This window comes from Anolis carolinensis, chromosome 3 (assembly GCF_035594765.1).
Source record: "Anolis carolinensis isolate JA03-04 chromosome 3, rAnoCar3.1.pri, whole genome shotgun sequence".
NCBI lineage: Eukaryota > Metazoa > Chordata > Lepidosauria > Squamata > Dactyloidae > Anolis > Anolis carolinensis.
In genome coordinates, this window is record NC_085843.1 from 142,287,303 (window position 1) to 142,313,598 (window position 26,296).

The window sequence follows — 26,296 nt, forward strand, 5'->3', positions numbered from 1 at the left end:
TGGAAAGGGGCTGGTGTAGATACAGAAGACGGACTCTAGATTGCTCCAATAAAATAATGTTATTAGGTTTTCCGCCATGCTGAGCACCAATCACAAACTGTAACCATGTCAACAATGAACGAATTAAACTGCAAGTCTTAATTTCTACCAGCCAAAGGAATGTCTGTTATTTATAAGAATGTCTATAAAATGTGAATGTTTGTGAGCATCATAATAATAATGATACTAATAATAATAAAAATAATTATCTTTATTTGTATCCCACCCTATCTCCCCAATGGAGACTCAAGGCAGTTAACAACATACAGCGGCAAACATTCAATGCCATAAGGTGCGACCAACAAATAATAAGACTACCATAAATAATAACACACTAAACATCGACATCAGACAACAATAAAACATTACAGCAAATTAGACAGCACACAACTAAAATACATTAAATACATTAAAAATACATTAAAACTAATCTTGGAAAAATTAAGATTAATAAAATTTTGAAACATTAAAATTTAAAAAGATTTAAAACCAGAGTAGCAGCCATTGCCATGTTTCAATCCAATTTGTTTATGACAAATATTTCCTATGTGCTTTTTAGCATAAAAATGTTTTTAATTTTTTTTTTAAGAGAGCAAGGAGGGGGACATTTTTGTTGCATCTCAGCATTGGCTCACCTTGCTCTTAACACACACTCCACCACAGCAGACTTGTTTTTTTTTTCAGTTTATTGATAAAAGATAGCAAAATCTTAATAAAAAGCAGTAAAGAAAGCAGTGATCCAATTGCAAAGGCAATCTGCAGAATACAGTTCAAAGTCTTTGTAGAAAATAGTTCAAAGTCTCTAAAATAGCATATCAGTCCTGGAGAAACAAGGTAGCTTGAGCTTCAAAATAAAACCCAAACACAGAATCTAGACAGGAACTGAAGCGAGGATCTATTTCCATGAGCAGAGACAAAGCAAGAGTTAAGCTTCCAGAATCAACGTTGCTCTGTTTGAAATCTTCCCCTGTTTCACCCTTTTTAACCATGATTACAAGCTAGAAAAGCATTCCTCTGAGCTTTGGTTCCCACATGTTTATTAGCAATTCTCACAGAACGCCTGGGACCAACTCTTAACCTTAATCTTGTGTCTCTATCTAAGGAAGACTCCTCTGCCTCACAGCCAGAGCCACCTGGACTTTGTTGATGTTCAAAATCCTGTGAAAGGTCACCCTTATTACTAACTTTATCTTCCCTGCTAGTCTGCAGCCTTTCTAACAATTCAGAGCCTTCATCATTTCCTTGGTCAGCCTGCATTTCTGACAATTCAGAGCCTTCAACATTTCCTTGGTCAAGCTGCTGAAACCCAAATCCCCCTTAATCATCAGACGGAACCACAACAATTTTAATCTTCTTAAGGAGGGAGTTCCAGAGGTGGGGGATGACCATGGAGAAGGCCCTTTCTCTCATTCCCACCAGCCATACCTGGGACATGGGTGGGACTGCGAGCAGGGCCTCATCTGCTGATCTCAGTGCCTGGGCAAGCTTGTATGCGGAGATGCAGTCAGTCAGGTAGTCTGGGCCTGAACCATTTAGGGCTTTAAAGGTAATAGCCAGCACTTTGTATTTTGCCCAGAAATAGACTGGTAGCCAGTGGAGCTGCCGTAACATGGGAGTGGTTCTCTCTGTGTACGGAGCACCAGTTAGTAATCTGTCCACTGATCTTTGAACCAGTTGAAGTTTCCAAATGGTCTTCAAAGGCAGCCCCACATAGAGTCTCAAGGTACGGGTGCAGCTGATGCACACGCTTTAGTTGTGCAAAGGCACTCCTGGTCACCGCCGACACCTGAGCCTCCAGGGTCAACGGTGAATCCAGGATCACCCCCAAGCTGTGCACCTGTGTTTTCAGGAGGAGTGTTAACCCATCCAACACACATTGAATCCCTAAACCTGGTTGGCCGTACAACTGACCAGGAGCATCTCAGTCTTTTCAGGATATAATTTCAACTTATTAGCCCTCATCCAGTCCATTACTGATGACAGGTACCAGTTCAGGATCAGGATGGCATCCTTGGCTTTTGGTGGAAAGGAGTAATAGAGTTGGATGTTGTCTGCATATATGTGACACCGAACTCCAAAACTCCGGATGATCTCACCCAGGGGTTTCATGTAGATATTAAACAGCATGGGGGACAGAATAAAACCCTGAAGGACAGGAGTTCTATTCTGGAGTCCCCTTCATCACCATCTGGGTCTGATCCTCCAAGAAGGAGCAGAGCCACTGTGCCTCTACTGTGCCCATCTCAGAAAGTCAGCCCAGAAGGAGATCATGGTTGATGGTATTGAATGCCACTGAGAGGTTCAGGAGAACCAACAGAACACCCACCCCCCAGTCTAGCTCTTTTAATAGATCATCTACCAAGGCAACCAATGACGTCTCTGTTCCATAGCCAGGCCTGAAACCAGATTGAAATGGATCCAGATAATTGGTTTCTTCCGAGAAAATTTGGAGCTGAGAGGCCACCATCCTCTCCAGAATCTTGCCCAAGAAGGGGAGATTTGAAAGTGGCCTGTAGTTGTCCAAGCGAGTGGGATTCAGTGCCAGTTTCTTTAATAGAGGTTTTATTATAGCCTCCTTAAGGCTAATTGACGTCAAGCCTGGTGCCAAGGAGGCATTCACCAGCACCTTCACCCATTATGTCAGTCCCCCTCTGGCCTGTTTAATCAGCCAGGAATAGTAAGGGTCCAGAGAACAGGTGGTTGTCCTCACTTATTCCAAGATCTAGTTCACATCATAAGGCTGTATAAGTTGAAAAGGGTCCATTAAAACCGGACAAGATGATGCCTGAGTTACATCCACAGAGATTGCATCAATACTGGCATCCAAGTTGGAAAGGATCTAAGTGATTTTATCTGAAAATAGCCTAGCAAATTTGTTGCAATGAGCTGCCAATTGGTCAGGGATCCCTTACTGAAGAGGGTTTAAAAATCCTCTGACCACTCAGAACAGCTCTCTTGGGGGGTTCATTTCAGATGCAATGTTGGAGGCAGTGAACGATTAATTTGCCGCCTTCATTGCCACGGAGTAGGTTCTTAAATACGCTTTAGGCCATGATCGTTCAGATTCGCTGCAAGTTCTCTGCTAATGCTGCTCTAGTCTTCGTTTCATTTTCTTCATCACCACCAACTCCCTGGAATACCAGGGAGCAAGAGTAACTTGAAAGGAAAGGAGACTGTCTGAAAGCTCTGTGAAAGGAGATATTCAGGAGCAACTTCCCTATTCCAGAGGTCTGCCAGAGCTTTGGCAGAGTCATCTACCATGGTGGCAGGAAAATCCCCAATAGTTGCCAGGAATCCATCCAAATCCATAAATATCCTGGGTAGATCATCTGTATTGATCCTCCACCCCTGCAGTGGTTTAGAATCCCAGAAAGTGTAAACCTGACCAAGTAGTGATTGGTCCATGACAAAAAAACTGTAGGTAGTTCCTCCACTGTCACCTCACCCAAGCAGAAAACCAGGTCTAATAAGTGTCCCAATAACCATTTGGAACAGACCCATGGTGGCCATGGTGGCCATGAATTCCCGACAGGGCGAACCCACTGTGGATGTTCAAGTCCTCAAGCACAATTAGCTGTTGGGACTCCAACACCATGCCTGAGACCACTCCAGCTAGCTGAAGCAGGGAGACCATTGAGCAGCGGGGTGGACAGTACACCAACAGAATTCCTGTTCTATCCCAGCCACTCACCCTTAGGTAGACACATTCAAATGTATCCATCTGTGGGACATGGCACCTAGTCAGGTGTATGTAAACTCAATAGACTACTGCAACTCTGCCTCCCTGCCTGTGGTTCTCACTTGCTGCTGCACACAGAAACCTGGTAGACAGAGCTGGGAGAAGTTTATGCCCCCTCCCTCGTCCAACCAGGTTTTTGTGATACAAGCCAGGTTGGTGTGATCAACCAGAATCAAATCCTGGATGGCACCGACCTAACATTGAGTAGTAGCATTTTATCTAAGGGAGCCTGCCACTTTAGTTACCCAGACTATTTGCAGTCAGGGATGGACCAAGGATAGTGAGGAACCTCTCACATTCACTTGGCCATCTCCTCCTCCCGCATCTCCTTCTGTCCTGTAGCACCAAGATAGGGGCCCCACAACCCTGTCAAACCCCTCCCTGACCCTCATGGTGTATCGCCCAACTTCCTATTTTTCCTACTAAAGTGGGGATAATTACAATATTGCACAATCCAAAGGTTTGTCTTAGGGCATATATAGCTCCGGCATAGGACAATTTACTCACTGGGTGTTTGCTCTTAAAAACCTGTATGACACCCCACCACCACCACCACCCTCACAGCATTCCTCCCCTCCCTTTTGTACCCTCCCCTGTAATCAAGGCCCCAAAAACCATAGGGTCCTCAGAGCCACAACTAGATGAGGGGCAATGTAGACCAAGATCTTCAGAGGGGTAAGAAATATGCTATAAGGTTTTGGGGGGCAGAAGGTAGACCTATTCCCAGTATAGATATAAAAGTCTCCAGCTGTGCTCCCAAAAGCCCAATGACAAAATAAACTTATTGATGGTAAGGGCTGCACAAAAGCACAGTATATAAAGTTCTTACTCAAACCCAAATGGTGAAATGGAATGGTGGCCTTTCCCGCAAACCAATAGGCAGAAGATAAAAACCTATAGTTGCTCAAATGCAGATCGAAGCTGCACTGAAGGCAGATAGTGAGAGCAGATGAAATTAAAGCCAGTGGCGTGGTGATGTAACAAAAGAGTGAATGAGACCAACAGCAACCGCTGAGCAGAAGATGGAGGCTACTGTTCAGAAAATCCAGCAGTAAAATGGCAAGGAGGCGGCAAACAAAAAAAGATGATAGAGGAGGTGGTTCCCAGGTCGCAGATGTACCAGGTGGCATGCCGGCGAGGATGTAGGAACAAGCGGCATCACTGGCCCTGGCGGCTTTTCTGGGATATTTTTCCAATGTATTTTACTAACCTTTGTTGGCATTGTGAAGTTGCTTGTAAGAACACATATTGTTAAAAGTCCTTAACAGAGTTGTGAAACTGTGGGAGGGCAGAGTTGCATTCCTAACAGGAAATAGGGATACAAGATCATGGAGTGGCAAATGGCTGAAGTTGTTCAATATGGAAAAGTGTGATAGTGGAGGTGTGCATACTAGTAAGATGCCACTATCCCTTACTGTGCAAATGCCAGGGGGTAGCAGCTTCATGCAATAAAGTATAGGGTTCCAAGCAATCTTCTTTCCCTACTATTCCATTGAGAAGGTTGCTTTTCCCTCTTGGTTTGCCATCTATGTACTAACCAGACCTGATTCCACTGACTTCCCAAAATCACAATTGGGTATCTTTCATTTTCATGATGGAATGGGTCTTTACTTTCAAACAACTAATAAAAGAAAGCATATTAAATGTGAGTGCTTTCAAGCTGACTTCTGGCAACCCCATGAATTTCCTTCCTCTGAAATATAGCCTAAAGTACATAGTATTCATTGGTGTCTCCCAACCAAGTACTAACTTGGGCTGACCTTGCCCAGCTTCCAAAATCAGACAGGATCTGGTACAACCCTATATTTTATTTTCCTCTTCCCCCCTTGTTTGAAAGAGTTTCACATTACCCTTACAGCTGTTAAATTACATGGATTTTGTTCAGAAGGGGCAATTTAAAAGGGAAAATTGTACTCTGCAAAGAAATAATTTCAAAAAACTAGATACCTTCTCATATGACATTTAGATAACTTTCCAGTTTTGAATAGATTTCTCTTTCTCTGTAAAATGTACATGAATGCATACAGAACTGCTGACCAAATGTCAATTTTCTGGTGTACAACTTGTATTGATCATTCATTATTGACATGAAGGTCTCCAGCGTCTTTGCCTTTCTCTCTAAGCTCTTTCTCAGCTAAAATTTCCAAGCGAGAGAACAGCAAGGCCGTGAATAACAGAATGATTCAGGTCTCACAGGATGTTTTACAAAGTACATTGACCTCGAGAAAACATCCGAGGGACATTTTTATAAGGACTGAACAATTGTTTTGAATAAAAATTTAAACACAATTACAGGGGATGAGCAGAGAGGAAGAAAACAGTTCATGAGAATGGAGGGAAATGGGAAGAAGCAAATCCCCTACACAATAATCATAACCAAAAATAGGGGGGCATTCACCTCAAAAGGTGTAAAGATAGAATTCTCGAAAAAACTTGACTTGAAGAATGTGATGTTTTTGAACTACATTTCTTTGCAAATAAAAGAACCGTAAAGTAATTGAATTGAATTGAATCAATTCAAAGCTGTTGTTTAACAGAAAGAGAGATAAATTCTTACAATGACACTTCCAGATTCTATTCTCCAAAGTTGCACTAAATTATGATCAGCATGTCTGCATGTCAGACATTTGTATAAATGTGGTTATTTTGTCTTAAAATATAGTCTACCTTGTTCCATTATAATGAGAACCATTTAACTGACATTTGATTTTGAATTCTGTGCCTGTTGTACACTATTACATATTGGTTTTAACATAAAATAAATAGTATTTTGTGCATGTGTTTGTGACAAAAAACATAGTATAGAATTCTGCAGCCATAGATCCAGGTCTTTATTTCCTTTTGCTTTGTGCGTGTTAATTAAGTATACACATTCTGGGCTAAGTGCAGAGACAGCTAAATAAACAAATGACACTGTAGAAAGGTCTTTCTGCATACTAATCATATCCTACATCTGCAAGCAAAAGCTCTATAAATCGATTTGCTCTTTCACATCAAAAGACAAACAGTGATGCAAGTCAGCAATTCCTTTGTCAAAGTCACAGACATTGCCGCTCTTCACAAATGCATTTCTCCAGAGCTGGATTCAACCATTTGATGATTAGCATTATTGGCAACTCTTCAAAGAAGATTCATCAAGCAATTTACAATTGGACTGGTTACCATTTTTATGCTGGTCTTCCATAAAATCAAACTTTTTTTAAAAAAAAGATTGACATTTGAATCTCTCCTTCGAGGAAAGGAGAGTCTACAAAAAGGGGAAGACTTATAGATTCACTAATTCTCGGATGTTTGTGCAGTTGAAAATATTGCCAGAGTGACTCCCATGACAGCTAGATTAGATATGGCAGAAAAGGGGAACTGACACAGAGCAAGTTAACGGGGCTCTTGTTAATGATTTAGAAAGAAGCAAAAGTTGCCCCAAAGACAACCATCTCAACCTTCTTATATAAGGTCCCCTCAGTCATAAAGGATAGGCCTCCTGTTAATGCTCAGGGGAACTCTTGTTTCTTTCTGTCTATATCAGTTAAAATGATTTCAATGACTTTGGTTCACATGATTTAACACTAGTTTCCCAAACTGAGACCAAAGCAATACATTTGTCTCCAATAAAACAGTATTCATAAAAAACTCTAAATTCTCAAACTTAATCTAGAGTTGATATGTTTGCAGCAAAAAGAAGTAAAATATCTACACTCTCTCTCTCTCTCTCTCTCTCTCTCTCTCTCTCTCTCTCTCTCTCTATATATATATATATATATATATATATATATATATATATATATATATGGGTTTATCAAGGGAAACAAAGAAAATTGACATGAATCCAAAACTGTTTAATATGTCCACCCTTCACACATGGTGATCATCACTGAACATAGATAACACGGAGTTGTCAGCTGTATGAGACATGTCTATATATATATATATATATATATATATATATATATATATATATATAAATTTCCCTTGATAAACCCACACCATCCCATTTCCAAATGAAATCCTTATGCAAAAAAAATTTCTGAAAGAAATACACATTCACATATAAAGGCATATTTTAATGTGTTTTCTCAGAAAATAATTCACTTTTCGTATCTTGTCCCTTCTCAAGAGTCAAACCTATTATAAAAAGCCAATGAATATTATTTTCCAAACAAATGAGAGAGAAGTTTTTTGTGTGTGAGAGAAATGTTCTCTCCAACTGTGATAAATTATTCTAATTAACCTAGACTTAAGTTAGTTCTTGTAGTATTCTCTATTTTAACACTCTGCTCACTTCATCGAGTACTCTGATAGTACCCATGTTACAGCTTCCTCCTTTAATGGCCTTTAAAGGTAAAGAATCCACAATCATGAATTTTGAAAAGCTCTACAAGTACAAGTCAAAACACATAAATATGTGTAACAGATGCACAATTGTCTCTGTTACATATGGATGGATGCATTATGCATATAGTGCTATTGTAATATTCCCTAACGTAATCAGATTTTTCATTCTGTACACACAAGCTCTTTTTCTATCACATTTTAATAACCCAGTATATTGTGGTGATCGGCCATAAAACAATATTGCAAATAAGTGAAGATAAGGTTATTAATGGACCTGATAAATATAAACACACACACATGGCACATACATATTGGGGTCAGTTCAAGATATATGACTGCCTGAAGTGTGCCGTCACAAGACCCAACAAGCACGGTGCCCAATGCCACTCAAAGCCATAGTTTTAGCACAGAAGGTAGAAAATTTCTCAAATGTTTTTGTCATCTCTAGCAGTAATAATACAACAGATTAAATACCTAACCAACAGGTCTGGCCTGTTGGTTAGGTATTAGAGAAAGTTATCATGACTTTCATAGGCAGTATATTTTGTATGTTGTGAAAGACATGTAAAAAACAGTGCCTGTGGAAGTCATCTTAATTTCTCTAATGATAGGGTTAGACATGTAGCTTATAGATATTCCTCCAACTCTAATTCCTCCAATTCTATTTACTGGGCAGCAGTTGCTCTAGAAGAAAGAAATCCCTTCTGTCGGTGATCGGAGAATGCGTGGATGACATTGTGATTGTGACTGTCATATATTATTGACCCAAATTTTCCCAATGACTTTGTTAGTGTAACCTGTGGTATCACCAACATTAGGACTTCTACAAAAATTTTGTAAAGAGGTATCTAGAGTTTTATTACACAATTTTCTCAGCCATGCACTGGAAGCCAGATAATGGTGGGGATAACTCCATTTCCTAAAGAGCCTCTGGATATGAGCCCAGAAAGTTTGTTGACGCCATTGCCCAATGGTAGCCATAGCTCTCCAAGATCATGACACAAGGACCATCCTGTACAATAGTTGTGCCACTCCAACGTGGACTACGGCTTTCCCTAAAACAGGAAGCAATGTGGAGGAGTTGCTTACCTTCATAGTTAGAGATCTCCAGGCAAGTGGTTATTCAAGCCTGTACTAAAGAATTTGGCACAGTCCCATACTCCCTTTGAACTGTAATGTAGCACTATAATCCCCAAGAGCCATGTTTTGATTTAGAAGCTGTAGAAGAATTCTATGACATTATTAGTTGCACAGGAGTTATTCATGACTGAGATCCTATATCCTATATCTATGATCAGGATATGTAGCTACAGATATGTTGCTACAATGTCTCCTGATGTCACTTTCCAAATTTCAAAATGAATGGAAGGGGAAGATGGTACAAAGTTTCAAAGGTAGGATCTGGTTATTGTGATCTTGCAGTAAACATAAACATAAACTGAAATAATTACTGAACAGAATGCCAGTCAGCGTCTCCAAATTTCATCTACATACCAGGGAGGCAATAAAAAAATTAATAAACAAACATGTAATTTTGCTAGCAAGCTAGCAAATGAACGATCTAGTACAAAAAAGTAAAAAATATAAATACATCTATTGATTGTCATATAACATGCTATTTTTACTCCTAACCAATGTAACACATTGGACTATAAATCATGATGAAACAAAGCAGACATGCTGTATTCTGGTCGCTTAATAGGTTAGCACCAATTGGAGGGATTTTTTTTTATTTAGACTTCATGAAGATTACAAAATTCTTCACAGTGTAAGGAATATGCATATTATAATATTATCTTTGTTATTTCACTCAGTGGAGTTTTTTCAGTCTGGATGTGTGGGTATTGTAGAATAGAATAAATGCTTCAAAATTATTTGGAACATTGTTACAGATGAGTTTCCCAAGTTTCAGAAAACTCTGACACAGAGAAGCCTGAACTGAAAAAATCCTTGCAGTTCAAGATTTACACAGCAGAAAATAACATCATACTATTTCCGGTACAGGAAATCGGGTTTGTGCATTAAAAATGTGCAAATTTTCCATGGAAAAATCCCCAACTCCATCATTTTATGCATTGGAAATAGAATTTTCTCCCTAGAAAACAACATTTCTCTGCTGATTTTTTTTTCTGCACAGAAATGATGTTTCTAACAGAGAAAATGCTGTTTTGCGTACATGCAAATTATGTGTACAATAAGTTCCAAATTGTGTATAGTTTTCAAAAACAGCATAGTTTTCTCATGGTTTCTCACACCACATTGAATTTGCACCAAGAAAACACACATCCCTTGGATACTAGATCATCCTAATACCCCAGTATTTTCTGCTTGAGGTCAGAAAATAACCTACAATGCAGGTTGGTTAAATCTATCACCTTATTAAAATGTACTTTTTGTGTCATAAATATTGAAACATAGATAACACAAACCACATGCAAGCATTTTTCCTCTCTGTCCTATTTTTCTAAAAAAAAAAAAATCATGCTTCATTATTACAGCTGGCCTTGCTGACATATCTAAAATATATGTTATACCAGTCAGGAGGAGGACTTCAGTACAAGTGAATAGCAGTCATGTAATCAATGCAAGGCAATTTTATCAAGCTTTTTTGTGAGTCTGGCTTTTCTGTGAAGTATGTATAGATTAATCATTAGATAAGAAAAAATGGTATTAAGCTTTTCTGCGCTGGGATTCACTTTTTTCAGTCAATATATATCTAGCTAAGGTCAGAAAACAGACCCTGCTTCTATTTTTAAAGGGTAATTTTTCGTCAGTTCCATCTTCACTGTCACCTTCTTAGCTGATTTTTTTATTATTATGTGTGTCCCATTAGAGAATTAATTTTCATTGGTGTTGAGCCAAAATGAAAGGATACATTTCACAAAAATATCCATATTTTTTAAACATATGCCTCTTGTTCCAGCTGCAGTAGCTAAGTGACTGCTATAAAATATTTTTAAAGGCAGAATAGAAGTCTGTTAAGGCTTCCTCAAATGGGTTCATTTTCAACTTGTCTATGTATAAGGCAAAAAAGGGTGGCCTATTGCATTGCAAGAACATTTTGTTCCTCCAACTGTAAACTCTCACTCCCCTACCCATTAAAATTACTTATGTAATTCTTTTTCAGTTAGCCCTCTATTGAGTAACCTGTGTACAGTGAACTATGGCTTTGTCTAAGCCCGTTTTTATGTCTTGCCTTCTTCATTGCTTTGTAGTCATTCTACCAGTATTCTTCTTGCTTCAAGGGTAGACCTCTATAACATCCTGGAAGTGACACTATTGAGTTTCCCAAGTTTATGCATTGTTGGACTAAATGTTACTTGCTCCTTTCTTGGCCAGTCTTTCTGGCTAATCTATCCACCTTCTCATGCATTTTTTTCTAATGGGTATAACAGATTCTGATTTGCTGACTGTAGCAGAGGTTTGTTCTGTTTTGCTGATTATACTATAATAAACCAGTCTATTTTTTATTGACTAATTTATTCATTAGGAAAGGAATTTAGGAAAGGGATCTGAAGACAGGAACCAAAGTTTTACATCACAGCTTTCACTCTGGCATCCATCCAGTGTGAGGATTCTTTCACTCTGAATGAGTGTTGTTGAAGGCTTTCATGGCCGGAATCACTGGGTTGTTGTATGTTTTCCAGGCTGTATGGCCATGTTCCAGAAGTATTCTCTCCTGACGTTTCACCCACATCTATGGCCGGCATCCTCAGAGGTTGCAAGGTATATACCTGGATGAGCATTGTGGCATTGCCATGAAGTCAAATATGATTGGGTACAAAACAGCATTACTACTTTCACAAGGTGATACCTTGTTGTAGCATCAGAGTCCTAGGAACATGAAGAGGAGCACTAAAGCAATAGCCAGAAAATACACAAATAGAAAAACCCAGACACACCATAGCAAATCCGTAATGGCATTTGAAGGTGAATATTCCTCTTTAGAAATACTCTCATTTGTGGAGGTTTCCTATAAAAATTTTGTGCAGGGATATCTTTAACTCTTGTCCCTTTCAAATTGGTCTATAGAAATATGAGTTCTTCATATATAGCTCCTGGGATTTTGTTGGGTTTTGCCTGCTTTTATCACTTCTTCATCCAATTTTCTTGAATGGCTATTAGTAATGATTTCTTAGACTTGCATGTTCTTTCCAAGGTTGATTTTTTAAATACTGTTTCACACTTGGGTCAGAATATAAACCTAACTCAGTTTTCTAATCATTCATGCAAAAGGTAACAGATGTACCATTAAACAAATAAATAAAATGAAATGCTTTACTTCCCAAAATCCCTGCCCAAGGTATATATGAAGGGAAGCGGAAGGTCTTATTTCAGTTACCCATTGGTAAGATTCAGATTACTGGGAAATAGAAACTGCTTTAGGCATATGTCCAATAGGGTGTGTTTCCAGAGTAGCGAATTCATGTTGGATATTAGTCTGAATGTTGAAAGAGCTATGATTATGGTTATGATCTTTAGGCTTTAGTGTATTGGATAGCACCATCAAAGTTTAGATTAAAATCCAGTGGATTCACCACCCCATTATAATTGGAGTCATTGCCTTATTCCAAACATATGCCTTCCTACCATTAGAGCTTCTTATCCTTTTCCTCACCTTTGTAAATTTTATTGCTTTGTGTCATGAAGTCATTGTGAGCCCCTCCACCCACTCTACACTATTGACTGCCACAGAGGATTTTATTTTATGAAGATTCTCTGTCTGATATGATATGTAGATATCTGAAAAGTGTATGGGATGGCAGCATGGGAGTATTCAATCCCATAAAAATGAATGGTGACATCTGGTGGATGCTAGTGGCTTATATATCCTTAGAGCAGTGGTTCACTCCAGCGTTTAGTCCAGATTTCAAGGGGCTAGTCAAAGTGATGAATCCAATTCCCAAATAAGGTTCAGAACTATGTGTAGCTCCTAGTTTTTTGTTTTTTTAAAAAAGCATTCCCAAAATAGGTTCAGCACTTTGGATAGCTCCTCTTAGGAAAAGGAAGAAGGAAGGGAGTAAAAAAGACATATTACCAGTCTTCAGAATTGTACTGTCTTATGCATCTTTCTCTCAAATGAATCTAACCATGCACAAAATTCACACAAGATCTGAATGCTATCCTTTCTTTGGATAACTTCTGAGAGTGCACACTGTTGCTGCACACTCAAAACTCTCCAAATTCAGCAATCTTGGGCATTAGTTTCCAAGATGGCAGAATGGACCACCCCATCCTTGCCTGATCCATATCCTGATACCAACTACATTATTTAAAGGGGAAAAATAGGGATGAAATCATGAGGTAGAAGTGAAGACTTACTCTGAGTATAGCTGTAACTAGTGATCCTATTTATTAGTGGTCTCAGTCAATTTGTCTTTCAGTTTAATCAGTCGATTACTATCTGTTCTTAGTCAGTTGTTTCAATTTCCATTTATTCAGCTAAGGTTCTTGCCTGTCTTTTCCTGAGTTTGAGGTGGGTGAAAGAACAACTAATGTGCATTCAAATATAACAAAATAACTTATTGCACTAAAATTACAATATTATCTCTTGAAAACTATTCTCAAGATAAATATTTTATTGTTGTTTCCCAAAAGTATATCCCTTGGACCTCTAAGAGAAGGGAATTCCATAATTGTTAGGTCAGGGGTTCTCAAACTTTTTTAGCCATAGAGCCCTTTTTGAAGAAAAAAATTCTTGTGAAACCTCAAATGTTTATATATTATACTATACATTATATTATATAAAATGTATATATATATCAGGCATGGGCCGGGACAGTGGAAAATGGATGGAGAGTGTATAAACTAATCCACACAGTGTAAAAATAAAATAAATACAATATTTAAAATGAAGAACAATTTTAACCAATATAAACTTAACAGTATTTCAGTGGAAGACCCAGGGGCCATCCAGTCCAACCCCCTTCTGCCATGCAAGAAAAACACAATCAAAACACTCCAACAATTGGCCATCTGGACTTTGTAATAATAATAATAATAATAATAATAATAATAATAATAATAATAATAATAATAATCCTGGAATAATTGTTTTATTATTTTATTGATGTATGTTTCGGGCTCAGTCCCCATGTAAGCTGCGCCGAGTCCCCATTGGGGAGATGGAGCGGGGTATAAAAATAAAGTTATTATTATTATTATTATTATTATTATTATTATTATTATTATTATTATTATTATACCCACCCCCCTGTAGGTGCCACCTTGTTGTGGGGGTGGGGCCTTAACTGCTCCAAGGATGCTGACAGCTGTGCTGGCGGTATTGTAACTACCGCCAGGTCCAACCAAGCCAGAGAGATCTCAGCTGACAAGGAGAAGACCTGGCTATGGCTCATGAATGGGACACTGAAGAAGGAGACAGAAGGCCTGATCCTTGCAACCCATGAGCAAGTCATCAGAACAAGGGCAATTCAGGCCAAGATCGAAAAATCAGCTGATGACCCAAAATGCAGACTGTGCAAGGAAGCTAACAAAACCATTTATCATCTCCTCAGCTGCTGTAAGAAAATAGCACAGACAGACTATAAACAGAGGCACAACTATGTGGCCCAAATGATTCATTGGAATTTATGTCACAAGTACCACCTCCCAGCAGTAAAGAACTGGTGGGATCACAAACCTGCAAAGGTCGTGGAAAATGAACACGCAAAAATACTGTGGGACTTCCGAATCCAGACTGACAAAGTTCTGGAACACAACACACCAGACCTCACAGTTGTGGAAAAGAAAAAGGTTTGGATCATTGATGTCACCATACCAGTGACAGGTGACAGTCGGATTGATGAAAAACAACAGGAAAAACTCAGCCACTATCAGGACCTCAAGATTGAACTTCAAAGACTCTGGCAGAAACCAGTGCAGGTGGTCCCGGTGGTGATCGGCACATTAGGTACCGTGCCAAAAGATCTCAGCCGGCATTTGGAAACAATAGACATTGACAAAATTATGATCTGCCAACTGCAAAAGGCTACCCTACTGGGATCTGTGCGCATCATCCGAAAATACATCACACAGTCCTAGACACTTGGGAAGTGTTTGACTTGTGATTTTGTGATACAAAATCCAGCATTTCTATCTTGTTTGCTGTGTCATACAATGTTGTTGTGTCAATAATGATAATAATAATAATAATAATAATAATAATAATAATAATAATACTCAGCCGCTATCAGGACCTCAAGATTGAACTTCAAAGACTCTGGCAGAAACCAGTGCAGAAAGCCTAGAAGTCATCCAGTCCAGCTCCTTTTTGCCATGCAGGAAAAAAAAACACAATCAAAGCAGGCAGGGAAACACAATCCATTCTCTCCTGACAGATGGCCAACGAGCCTCAGTTAAAAATCCGTATTATAGAATCATAGAGTGGGAAGATATCCCAAGAAGCTATCCAGCCTAACCACCTTCTGGCAGGACCCTGATCCTGTGGGGGTGAGGGGGCTCGCGTGTCCCTGACATGGAACGTTTCTTTTTAGTGGAGCTGGATCCACGCCTGAAGCACGTTGTCTTGTCTGCCTGGCCTTAGGGAAGGAATGTGCCCCTCCCCACCCTGCAGGCCATGCTCTTCTTTGGTGTGGGGCCTTCTTCTTTTTGCCTTCCTGGCTCTGCCCTTCCAATCACCTGCTGCCCTTCACCTCACATCTCATGGCACACACAGAATACACCTTAATGTATGTGTGGCTGGTGGACCTGCTGTCCCTCCGAGTGGAGTGGCAGAGCCAGAAGAGTGAAGGGAGGTGCCCCAAAAGGAACTCTGTGACATTGGGGGAGAGGCCTCTGGTGGCTTCTCTTAGGGGTCTGGCATTTTGGGGGGAAGTGCCTGTCGCTCCACAAAGCACACTTTGGGAGCCACTGTGATAGGTTATTGCTACATGTCACCCTATGTCTCCATGATATTTGAACTTGGTGCATTCATGCTTCAGTGCTGATTAAGATGTTCAGATCCTCAAAATCACCATGACACAAAGAGAAGGCGATTTTACCTCAACAACACGGACATTGCTGCTGTTGTGTGCTTTCAAGTTGTTTCTGATATATGGCGATTATATTCTACACTACGAAATGGTCTAAACTGCCATCACAAGCAGCATGGCAAAGAGCATTTTAACACTGTTTTATCTCAGTTTGACACTGCTTTAATTGCCATAGCATCATTCTATGGAATCCTTCTGTTCTGTAAGAAGGTAAAAGGTAAAGGTTTCCCCTGATGTTAAGTCCAGTCATGTTTGACTCTGGGGGTTAGTGCTCATCTCCATTTCTAAGCCAAAGAGCCAGCGTTGTCCGTAGACACCTCCAAGGTCATGTGGCCGGCATGACTGCATGGAGAGCCATTAACTTCCCACCAGAGCGGTACCTATTGATCTACTCGACATGTTTTCGAACTACTAGGTTGGCAGAAGAAACGTGGATAAAAATAAAGTTTAAAAATGATGAATGACTACTGGTATATGCAGTTTGATAAGCCACTTAGCATTCCCTGCTAAAAAGCTCTCATGTCATTCTCTGAAATATAGTACTAAAGGAGTTCTGTAGCAAAGAACTGTATTATCTTCACAAACTACAAATCCCAGGACCCCTCAAAATGGAGCCATAGCAAAGGTATCAAATTGATGCAACTGTGTGTTGTACATATAGTTAATGCAATCTTTATTCAAAAATACAAAAGACAGCTGCCAAATTCTGCTTCAATGAGGAAAATGTGGCCTCATTCACAAGTTGCAGCATTATACCTATATGTCAACACTTGATATTTTCAGTAACAAATGTCAATTTCTCAGATAACCAAAGCATTGTTGTGCTTTACTGAAGCATATGCAAATGATTAGTGGAAAGAATATCAAAGTAGAAGTTTGTAGAAATGTATTGCAACATTTTAAATATATATATAAACACATTGAAATCAAAAACCAAGGACTTTTAGTATATAAAATTTAAATATTTGTGATATTGTGTGTATAATAATACTTAAATTCAAAATTAGCCAGACCAAACTGCAGTGTAACACTTCTACAGCCCTACCTTTCTTTCAGAGTATGTGATCTGAACCATGACATTACAATCTTATAGCTGTAGCAGGAATGAGTTATGTTTGTACTATTTCCCATTCTCATTATATTTTTTGTCACAAAATGAATTAATGTTGTGCCATTTTCTATTCTCATTACAATCTTTTTCTTATGAATGGGGTATCAGAATTTTAATGCCTTCTGTAATCTGTGAGTTATAGTGGGATGAGATAGTAGTGTGACCTTGTTTAATATTTTGCATTTTGACTGGTTGGCCATTACTGTATTACATCCAAGGGGTGAGGTTAAATGATCAGCTAATCAAGTTGTTTTGACAATATTTGATCCACATGGTTTAGGTGACATGAAGAACAAGTCCAAAAGATGAATGTCTTACAGCTCTATAGAAAGGAAGTGGTATGTCTTTCCCAAGTACTGGAAAATGAATTTTCTCTAGTCCAGGAGACTCCACTATAGATCAAAGAAATGCAGCTTTATATTCGTTGAACTAGAACATCCAAACATGAAAGTCAAGCTTCATATTCTTCAAAACTGGAACAACCAACAAGTCACCCATGATATTATATACAAAAAGGTGAGAACAGAACATACAAATCAGAGTGATTAAAACTGACTAAGGATCTCATCAGATGTGCAGGGGGAAAGTGGGGGAAAGCAAAGAGACGCATCCTATTTCGGTCTCTACTGTCTTTCCCTGTATTCTGAAATGACCAGCCATCCCACACCATTTCCTGTCATTTCTCAAGGTTTCTCTGCTTCTCCCCCATTTTCTGCAGTTTCTGAAAACAGGGGCTGGATCTACACTGCTCTATATCCCAGGATCTGATCCCAGATTATCTGCTTTGAACTGGATTATATGGCAGTGTAGATTCATATAATCCAGTTCAAAGCAGATAATGTGGATTATTTAATTTGATAATCTAGATTATATGGCAGTGTAGAAGATGTCCGAGTCTCCACTGCCATATAATTTGGTATAAATAAGCAGATAATCTGGGATCAGATCCAGGGAAATAGAGCAGTGTAGAAGGAGCTGGAGTCTTCTCTCTTTTTAACATGCTGGCAACATGAATTCCTATGGGCAGTCCCCAGAAATGGCCGTGCCTCATGGGATGGCCTCCATGGTGTTGGGAATTGATGAGCCGTTAAGCTCAAATCACCCCCTTTATGAGGTAAATTCCCATTAAAATAGCAGAGTAAATGCAGCAGTGAGACTTACGAGGTGTGAGTCTAGGAAAGCCTCTATGTCTTCTTCAGGATGGCAAAAGGACCGCAAAGCTAGCTTTAAAGTTTAAAAGCATTTATTGAGGTAAAAAGAAATCCATTGATGGATAGAAAAGGTTTGGAGCTAACTAGCTAATCTAATCTGATCTAAAAACACATAGATGGATTAAAATAACAAAGATCTAGATAGTTACATCTTGACTACAAGAGTGCGTCCTTTCTCTGGAACAAAGCAGGAAGAACGAATGGCGACCAACCTCGTGGGTCTCTTCTTCTCTAGGGCCATAAACATTCCAAAGGCCAAATTGGGGAAGTTACATCAAAGCCCTAGGAGAGATCACATTTCTAAAGCATCAAAGGGTGGGGTTGACCTAAACAGGACAGGAAGGAGTAAATAGTAAAGCCTAATCAAAGCATGCATAGGACTGGGGAAGGTGTCCCTAACTCTTTTCTAGGCTTCCTATCTAACCATAGAGACTTAGGCAGTGCACAATGACATTTTTCCAACACATGGGACTCTGCATCTGAAAACAGAATGAAGACACAGAGGAGTGTATTTGATGAGGTCTGAAGAATGGAGATAGCTTCATATCATTTGCTCAACAACCAGAAAAATTGTAAGAGCCATTCCAAAATCATATCCAGGATCATGCTTTTCAACAACAGCAACTATTCTTTATTACAGTTCAGAGACCCAATTTTTTTGGCTTTTTGGCTAAGACTGTATGTAGTACAACCATGACCTTAACTGCCACTTTGACTCCACTGTGGAAAAATAAACAAGGACCAACATTTTGCACAATATTTTTTCCATGTAACTCTGTATGGTTGATGGAGATCAATGCTTATTGTTTATTTCACTAAACCATCTTTAAGGCTATGCCCATGAAGTACCTTTTATTTTATCCCAATTATATACAGTAGAGTCTCACTTATCCAACACTCGCTTATCCAATGTTCTGGATTATCCAAGGCATTTTTGTAGTCAATGTTTTCAATATATATTTATATATTTTGGTGTTAAATTCGTAGAGTAATTACTACATAGCATTACTGTGTATTGAACTACTTTTTCTGTCAAATTTGTTGTATAACATAATGTTTTGGTGCTTAATTTGTAAATTCATAACCTAATTTGATGTTTAATAAGCTTTTCCTTAATCTCTCCTTATTATCCAACATATTCGCTTATCCAACATTCAGCCGGCCTGTTTATGTTGGATAAGCGAGATTCTACTGTGGTTGGATAAGGCAACAGCCTATTATAAAATAAACTGTACAATGTGTATAATCATACCTTTCATCCTAGTTGCAAAGGCAACTGAAGATATTAATTACATTTTCATACTAGATAATTATTGTGCCAATTCAAGTCATCCATCTAATTTGCATCCTGCATCTTGGAATTGAAGTACAACTGAAAGTACAACTATGTGTTCTATTTTTTGCAAAAGAAAGGAAACATTTTACTAAGTAGTAACCAATCAAGTATTTGCTGCACACACCACATGTTAAGAAGAGCTTTGGAAGAGAGCTTACTCCTTGGTTACTGCAGTGGCACTTATGACTGACAAGGAAATTGGCATATGCCAGTCAACAGTATTTTGGGATAATGCTATTCAGTTCAGTCTTTAAAATAGAACAAATGTAATTTTTACTTGGCTTGGAGATAAGTACGCACAACAAATAATGTTTCACTTAGCTGCTAGTGAAACCCATAACTATGGTAAAGCAATCAGCACACTATTTTAAAATCATTGCCTAATATGAATTTCCAAGTAAATTCTGGCTAAACCACAATGTTTAGCATGGGAGACACAGCTTTCTTTCCCAGACAGTTTCGGCACTTGTATGGTAATTGAGGCATACTAGCATGGATCATGAATATTTAAGGAACATTGTACAGAACTGTATATAGATAAAATTCTTAAATGAAAACTTTCCAGTACTGAGAATAACAGAATGAGATGAAAACATATACTTAGATAAAGTGTGCATTAAGATTAGGTATAATGCATGTTTCTCTCTCTCTCTCTCTCTCTCTCTCTCTCTCTCTCTCTCTCTCTCTCTTTCAACATTCATATCTCACCTTTCCTCTAATGTAGATGTGTGCAACTGTTCAGACAATGGGGTCATTTTTCAACCTAGTGCCCAACTGGCAAACAGTAATGGTATATTTTGGTGTACCCTAAGTGATGTCACTTATGGTTGCCATTTTGGCCAATTCTGGGCCATTTTACAATATTGTTTTGTAGTGTTTGAAGAACTTTGGAGGGTCAGGGGAATAAAGTCTGGAATAATTGTGGACATTTGGAGGGCAAAGGATGGCCCAAAAAGTGACCTGCTTTAAAAACAAGTGTGGGAGCTTTGAGAAGCTTCTGATGGGCTCCAGTAGTTGTACTTGTGGGTTCCAAAGCCCAACAAGGCCCATGTGTGATGCTCACCCCTCCCTGCTCTAATGTGTTCAAGGTAGTCTCCAATGTGGTGACATAGGTCAGGCTGATAAGCGATAACTAGCCCACAGTCACCTAGTGAATTTCATGACTCAGAGATTATTTGTCCCCAGTTGAATACTCTAATCACTGCTCCATAATGACTCAGTTAGCTATCACAGGAATACTTTGGGAGCATATGGGAAGCACATCAGAGTGAAAATGCATATATTTACCTGAAAGCAATGGGGGTAACTTCTGTGATTTAAGAGATACCGTAGCCTCCATACATCTGCAAAAGTTTGCATAGAGTAGCATAAAAATGACAAGATTTGTAATCACAGTAGTTGCTCAAGATATTTAGAACTCTTAAGTCATTATAGACTTGACTGTAAAATGAATTATGTTCAGAACCTTCAAATGGATAGAGAGATCACCAGCATCTCTTTCTATGGCACAGTACCACTATTTGGAAAAGACTAAATCGTGTATCCAGTAGGTGTCAGTGGAATCTCATTGGTCCAGATGAGGCTTCTTGTATCACAGTGGTTCTCAACCTGTGGATCCCCAGGTATTTTGGCCTATAACTCCCAGAAATCCCAGCCAGTTTACCAGCTGATTGGATTTCTGTGGGTTGAAGGCCAAAACATCTGGGGACCCACCAGTTGAGAACCACTGCTGTAGCAGAACAATGAAGGAAACAATTTTAGTAGTTTCTTTTCTTCCCCCAGATCAAAGGCACCAGAGAAGATCTGGTTAGTACTTGGAGGGGAGAGATCAATGAATGCCAGGTGCCATGGCAGGAGCGGCCCTAGGTTTTTTCAGGATGTAAGCCAACCTAGGGCTGCGCACCCCCCCCCCCGAAATTACGCCCCCCCACCCCAAACTTACCACCGGTGGCACCGGTGTATTCTCATGAGATCTCGCAGAAATCTCACAATATTTCGCGAAATCTAGGGAGAATACAAAATACTTCCTTGTTCCCTGGCGAGCGACCCAATGGTCGCCGCTGCTGCCACCGCCACTTCGAGTGCGCCCAGGAAGGGCTGCGCCTGAAGCAGCGGCTTCAGGGGCCTCAATGAAGAACCGGGCCTGTGCCATGGACTATATTTTTAGAGGAAAGACCTGACCAATACATCTATTTCTTGCCTAAGAAAGCCTTATGGAATTTTGAGGTCACCCAATATCAGGTGTTTGGGCCTCCAACTCCTGGAAGCCCTAGTCAGCTTGTTCAATGCTCACAAATTCTGGGAGCTGCTTTGAGAATCCTTCAGGAGAGATAAAGCAGAGTATAAATAAAAATAATAAGTTCAAAACACCTGAAAAGTCACCAAAGTAAGTCCCACTAGAAATACAGGATTAGGTCTTCCAAAAGTTTAACTCATCACAAGGAGACAAAGATCAATATGGGTAAGAGAAGATGTGGAATATCATTATGAATAAGAGAAGATGCCATTCAATACCTGCTGCATTGCTTGAAATGAGGACTGATATAGAGGACTGGTTGTACTTTAACTTAAGTTGTATGCCTGGCTTGATTGCATTCTAACATTTAAAAATAATTATGTAAAATGTTTCTACTGTTTAATTTGTTTTTAACATTATTTTGGGATTCACTTTAAATTCCTTCTGAGGGAGGAAGGTGAGATATAAACCTGATGTATAAATAATTTATCAATTCATTTGGTTTCTCACTAGTTTGGCAAGTGGCGCAACATGGAAAATGTGATCAAAAATAGCAAATTTTTCTGAAATATCATTACTACCACCATTATCCAAAAAGAGGAATCAGAACTAGTGCTGCTGCTGTCCACATGGTGCCGTGTGCCTATCTTGAGTATACAAATTACTTCCTTTTGAGCAGTAGCATTATAATGAATTTCCTCCCCAATCATTTGTGGGGGGGAGGTCCACTGTGGGTTTTATTGATAATTTTATTCGGCTTCATGATTTATTTGCTGCTGTTCTGAATACAAATTTATCGGATTTGTTTTTAATGTTTTGTGGTTTCATAGATTAGATTTGTTAATTACTGTAATCTGCCTTGTGAGGATTTTACCCTCAAATGTATATTGTTCACACTCGAAATAAATACAGATCTTTAGAGAAGAGAGCCAGTGTGATGTAGTAATCTACATCAGGAGACCCTGCTTGGCAATGAGAAACCACTGGATGACCTTTGAAGTCACATTCTTCCATCCTCAGAGAGATGCAAATAAATCTTGCCAAGGAAACCCCCTGACGAGTTTGCCTTAGGGTTGCTATAAGTTGTACACAACATTAAGACACGCAACAGAAATAAACCTTTAAAATAAATTTGCACTAACTGATTCAGGAAGCTCAGTATATTGTCATCTTCATATTCTGCCTTTCATCTAAGGAGTGCATATTCCTCTTCCCTATTTTTATCCTCATAACAATCTTGTGAGGTAAGTTGGACTGAGACATAGGATTTCAACAGAATGGTCATTGGGCTCCATTTCCATGTGCTGAAAAAATGGAGCCCCACAAGAGTCCCACAAAGGCCACCAGACTACGTAATGGCACTTTCAATGGGAATCCTTGAGCCTCAATTTCTGCAGTGCATGGAAATGGACCCTGAAGACCATTTTCAGGAGTTGGGTATTACCTTACTCCTGAATGAAGAATGCAGGAGAAAGTGGGGGGAAAGACTGGGTAAGACACAAAAAGGATGTGGGATGACTGGCCATCCCGCAATATGTAGAAAGACAGGAGGGAATTGTAACATGCTTCCCTAAGCATTCTCCCAGTTTCTACCTCTAAATGTGATGCAGTCCATAGTGACTGATCAATAATCATTTAGTGGGCTTTATGGACAGGAAATGATTTGAACCCCAACTCTTCCAAATCCTGGTCAAACACTGTAACACTATTGTCTAGATATCTCACGTTCCAGATAATACCCCCAGACAGAAATTGTGGCCTAACATATACTTCCAGGAAACTTCTATATAACATTGATAGAAGTTCTGTGGTGGGAAGATATGTACTGCCTCCATCATACAACTTACAACACTTTTTTTCAAGGAAAAAATGTTCACTTGTCATCCTTTTGGGGACTTTCTTTGATGTTATACAAAAAGGTGTCCACTGTAGTCCATCCTCTGTATCTATGGATTTTGTATCCATGGATTCCATCATCCACAACTTGAAAATATTCTAAAAATAAAATTCCTCCAAACAAGTATGGATTTTGCCATTTTATATTACAAATACCATTTTATTACACCTTTGTTTATATAATGGGACTTGAGCATCTATTAATTTTGGTATTCTTAAGGAATCCTGGAACCAAACCTCAGTGGATATGAAGGGCCCACTGTATTTCCATATACAACATTTTTCTGTAGCTGGACTATGGGGTACAGCCAGGTATCATCTGCCTTTCACCCTACGAACCCGCACAATCTCTTCATTCATCAGGAGAGGCCCTTCTCTTGCTTCCGCCTCCATCGAAAGCGCAGTTGGTGGGGACGAGAGAAAGGGCCTTCTCCGTGGTGGCCCCCTGGCTCTGGAACTCGCTCCCCAGGGAGATTAGGCAAGCCCCCGCCTTGGCAATTTTCAGGAAGAGCTTGAAAACCTGGCTCTTCACACAGGCCTTTGGATAAGGACTGCCCATCTTCATGACAATTCTTGTTCCTGTGACCATTTCCTCTTTGAATGCACTTTAATTCCCAAGTTGTTCTCTCACGAATCTGCAGCACTTTATCAGCTACCTCATGTTTGGAAATTCATACGGTGCACTTTTTCCAGTCCTTTTTAAAATAACTTTTCTGTGTTTTAATCATATTTATTAATGTCTGCTATTTTACCGGTATATGTAAATGTTTGATTTTATAATTTTATTTATTTATTTATTTGCTACATTTATATGCCACCCTTCTCACCCCAAAGGGGACTCAGAGCGGCTTACAAATTAAATTTACATACAATATTATATTATTAGCATAGTACAATACTGGTAATAAATTACTATATTGTACTGTATCAATATACTGTAATATTATTAGTAATATTACATGCAAAATCTATATATATAAAAGGGTAATGAAATTTCGGCCTAGGACAAAACAACAAAACTACACATCCCAGAAACACTAAACTTGGCAGCACAACCCCTCATCCATGCCTCTACGTTCATACAACAAAAAGCTCCAGCTACTCCAGAAAACTGCCAGGTTTTGAGACTGCAAGGCTATTCACTGCTATTCCATAAGGATTCCCGTAAGCCACAGCAACGCGTGGCCGGGCAAAGCTAGTATAATATATAATACTAGCTGTGCCCGGCCACGCGTTGCTGTGGCGAAGTCTGGTGGTCTGGGAAATAAAGTATTGAGGAATTGGTGGTAGTTAAGGGCAAGGGTAAAGGTTTCCCCTGACATTAAGTCCAGTCATGTCTGACTCTGGAGGTTGGTGCTCATCTCCATTTCTAAGCCGAAGAGCCGGCGTTGTCCGTAGACTCCTCCAAGGTCATGTGGGATGACTACATGGAGCGGTGTTACCTTCCCGCCAGAGCAGTACCTATTGATGCACTCACATTTGCATGTTTTCGAACTTCTGGGTTGGCAGAAGCTGGAGCTAACAGTGGGGGCTCTCTCCGCTCCCCCAATTCAAACCTGTGGCCTTTCAGTCCAGAAGTTTAGCAGCTCAGCGCTTTAACACGCTGCACCATCAGGGGATATTATTTCCTAAAGGTTGTGAATATACAAAATTTTTGATTGTTTTTGTCTGTTGGAGGCAAGTATGAATGCTGGAATGAGGAAAAATGATTAGCATGTAATGGCCTTGCAGCTTTAAAGCCTGGCTGTTTCCTCCCTGAGTGAATTTTTTGTTGGGAGGTGTTAGCTGGCCCTGATTGTTTCCCGTGTGGAATTCCCTTGTTTTCAGAGAGGTGTTGTTTGCGATATTTTATGTGCTTCTACTGTCTGTGGTCCTGAGAAAACAGAGGAATTGCCAGACTTTGATGATGGGAATACTTTGTTGGGAGGTGTTAGCTGGCCCTGATTGTTTCTTGTCTGGAATTCCCTTGTTTTCAGAGTGGTGTTGTTTGTGATATTTTATGTGCTTCTAGTGTCTGTGGGCGTCAGAAAAGAGGATTTGCCAGACTTTGATGATGGGAATACTTTGTTGGGAGGTGTTAGCTGGCCCTGATTGTTTCTTGTCTGGAATTCCCTTGTTTTCAGAGTGGTGTTGTTTGTGATATTTTATGTGCTTCTAGTGTCTGTGGGCGTCAGAAAAGAGGATTTGCCAGACTTTGATGATGGGAATACTTTGTTGGGAGGTGTTAGCTGGCCCTGATTGTTTCCTGTCTGGAATTCCCTTGTTTTCAGAGTGGTGTTGTTTGTGATATTTTATGTGCTTCTAGTGTCTGTGGGCGTCAGAGAACAGAGGATTTGGCAGACTTTGGTGATGGGTATACTTTGTTGGGAGGTGTTAGCTGGCCCTGATTGTTTCCTGTGTCG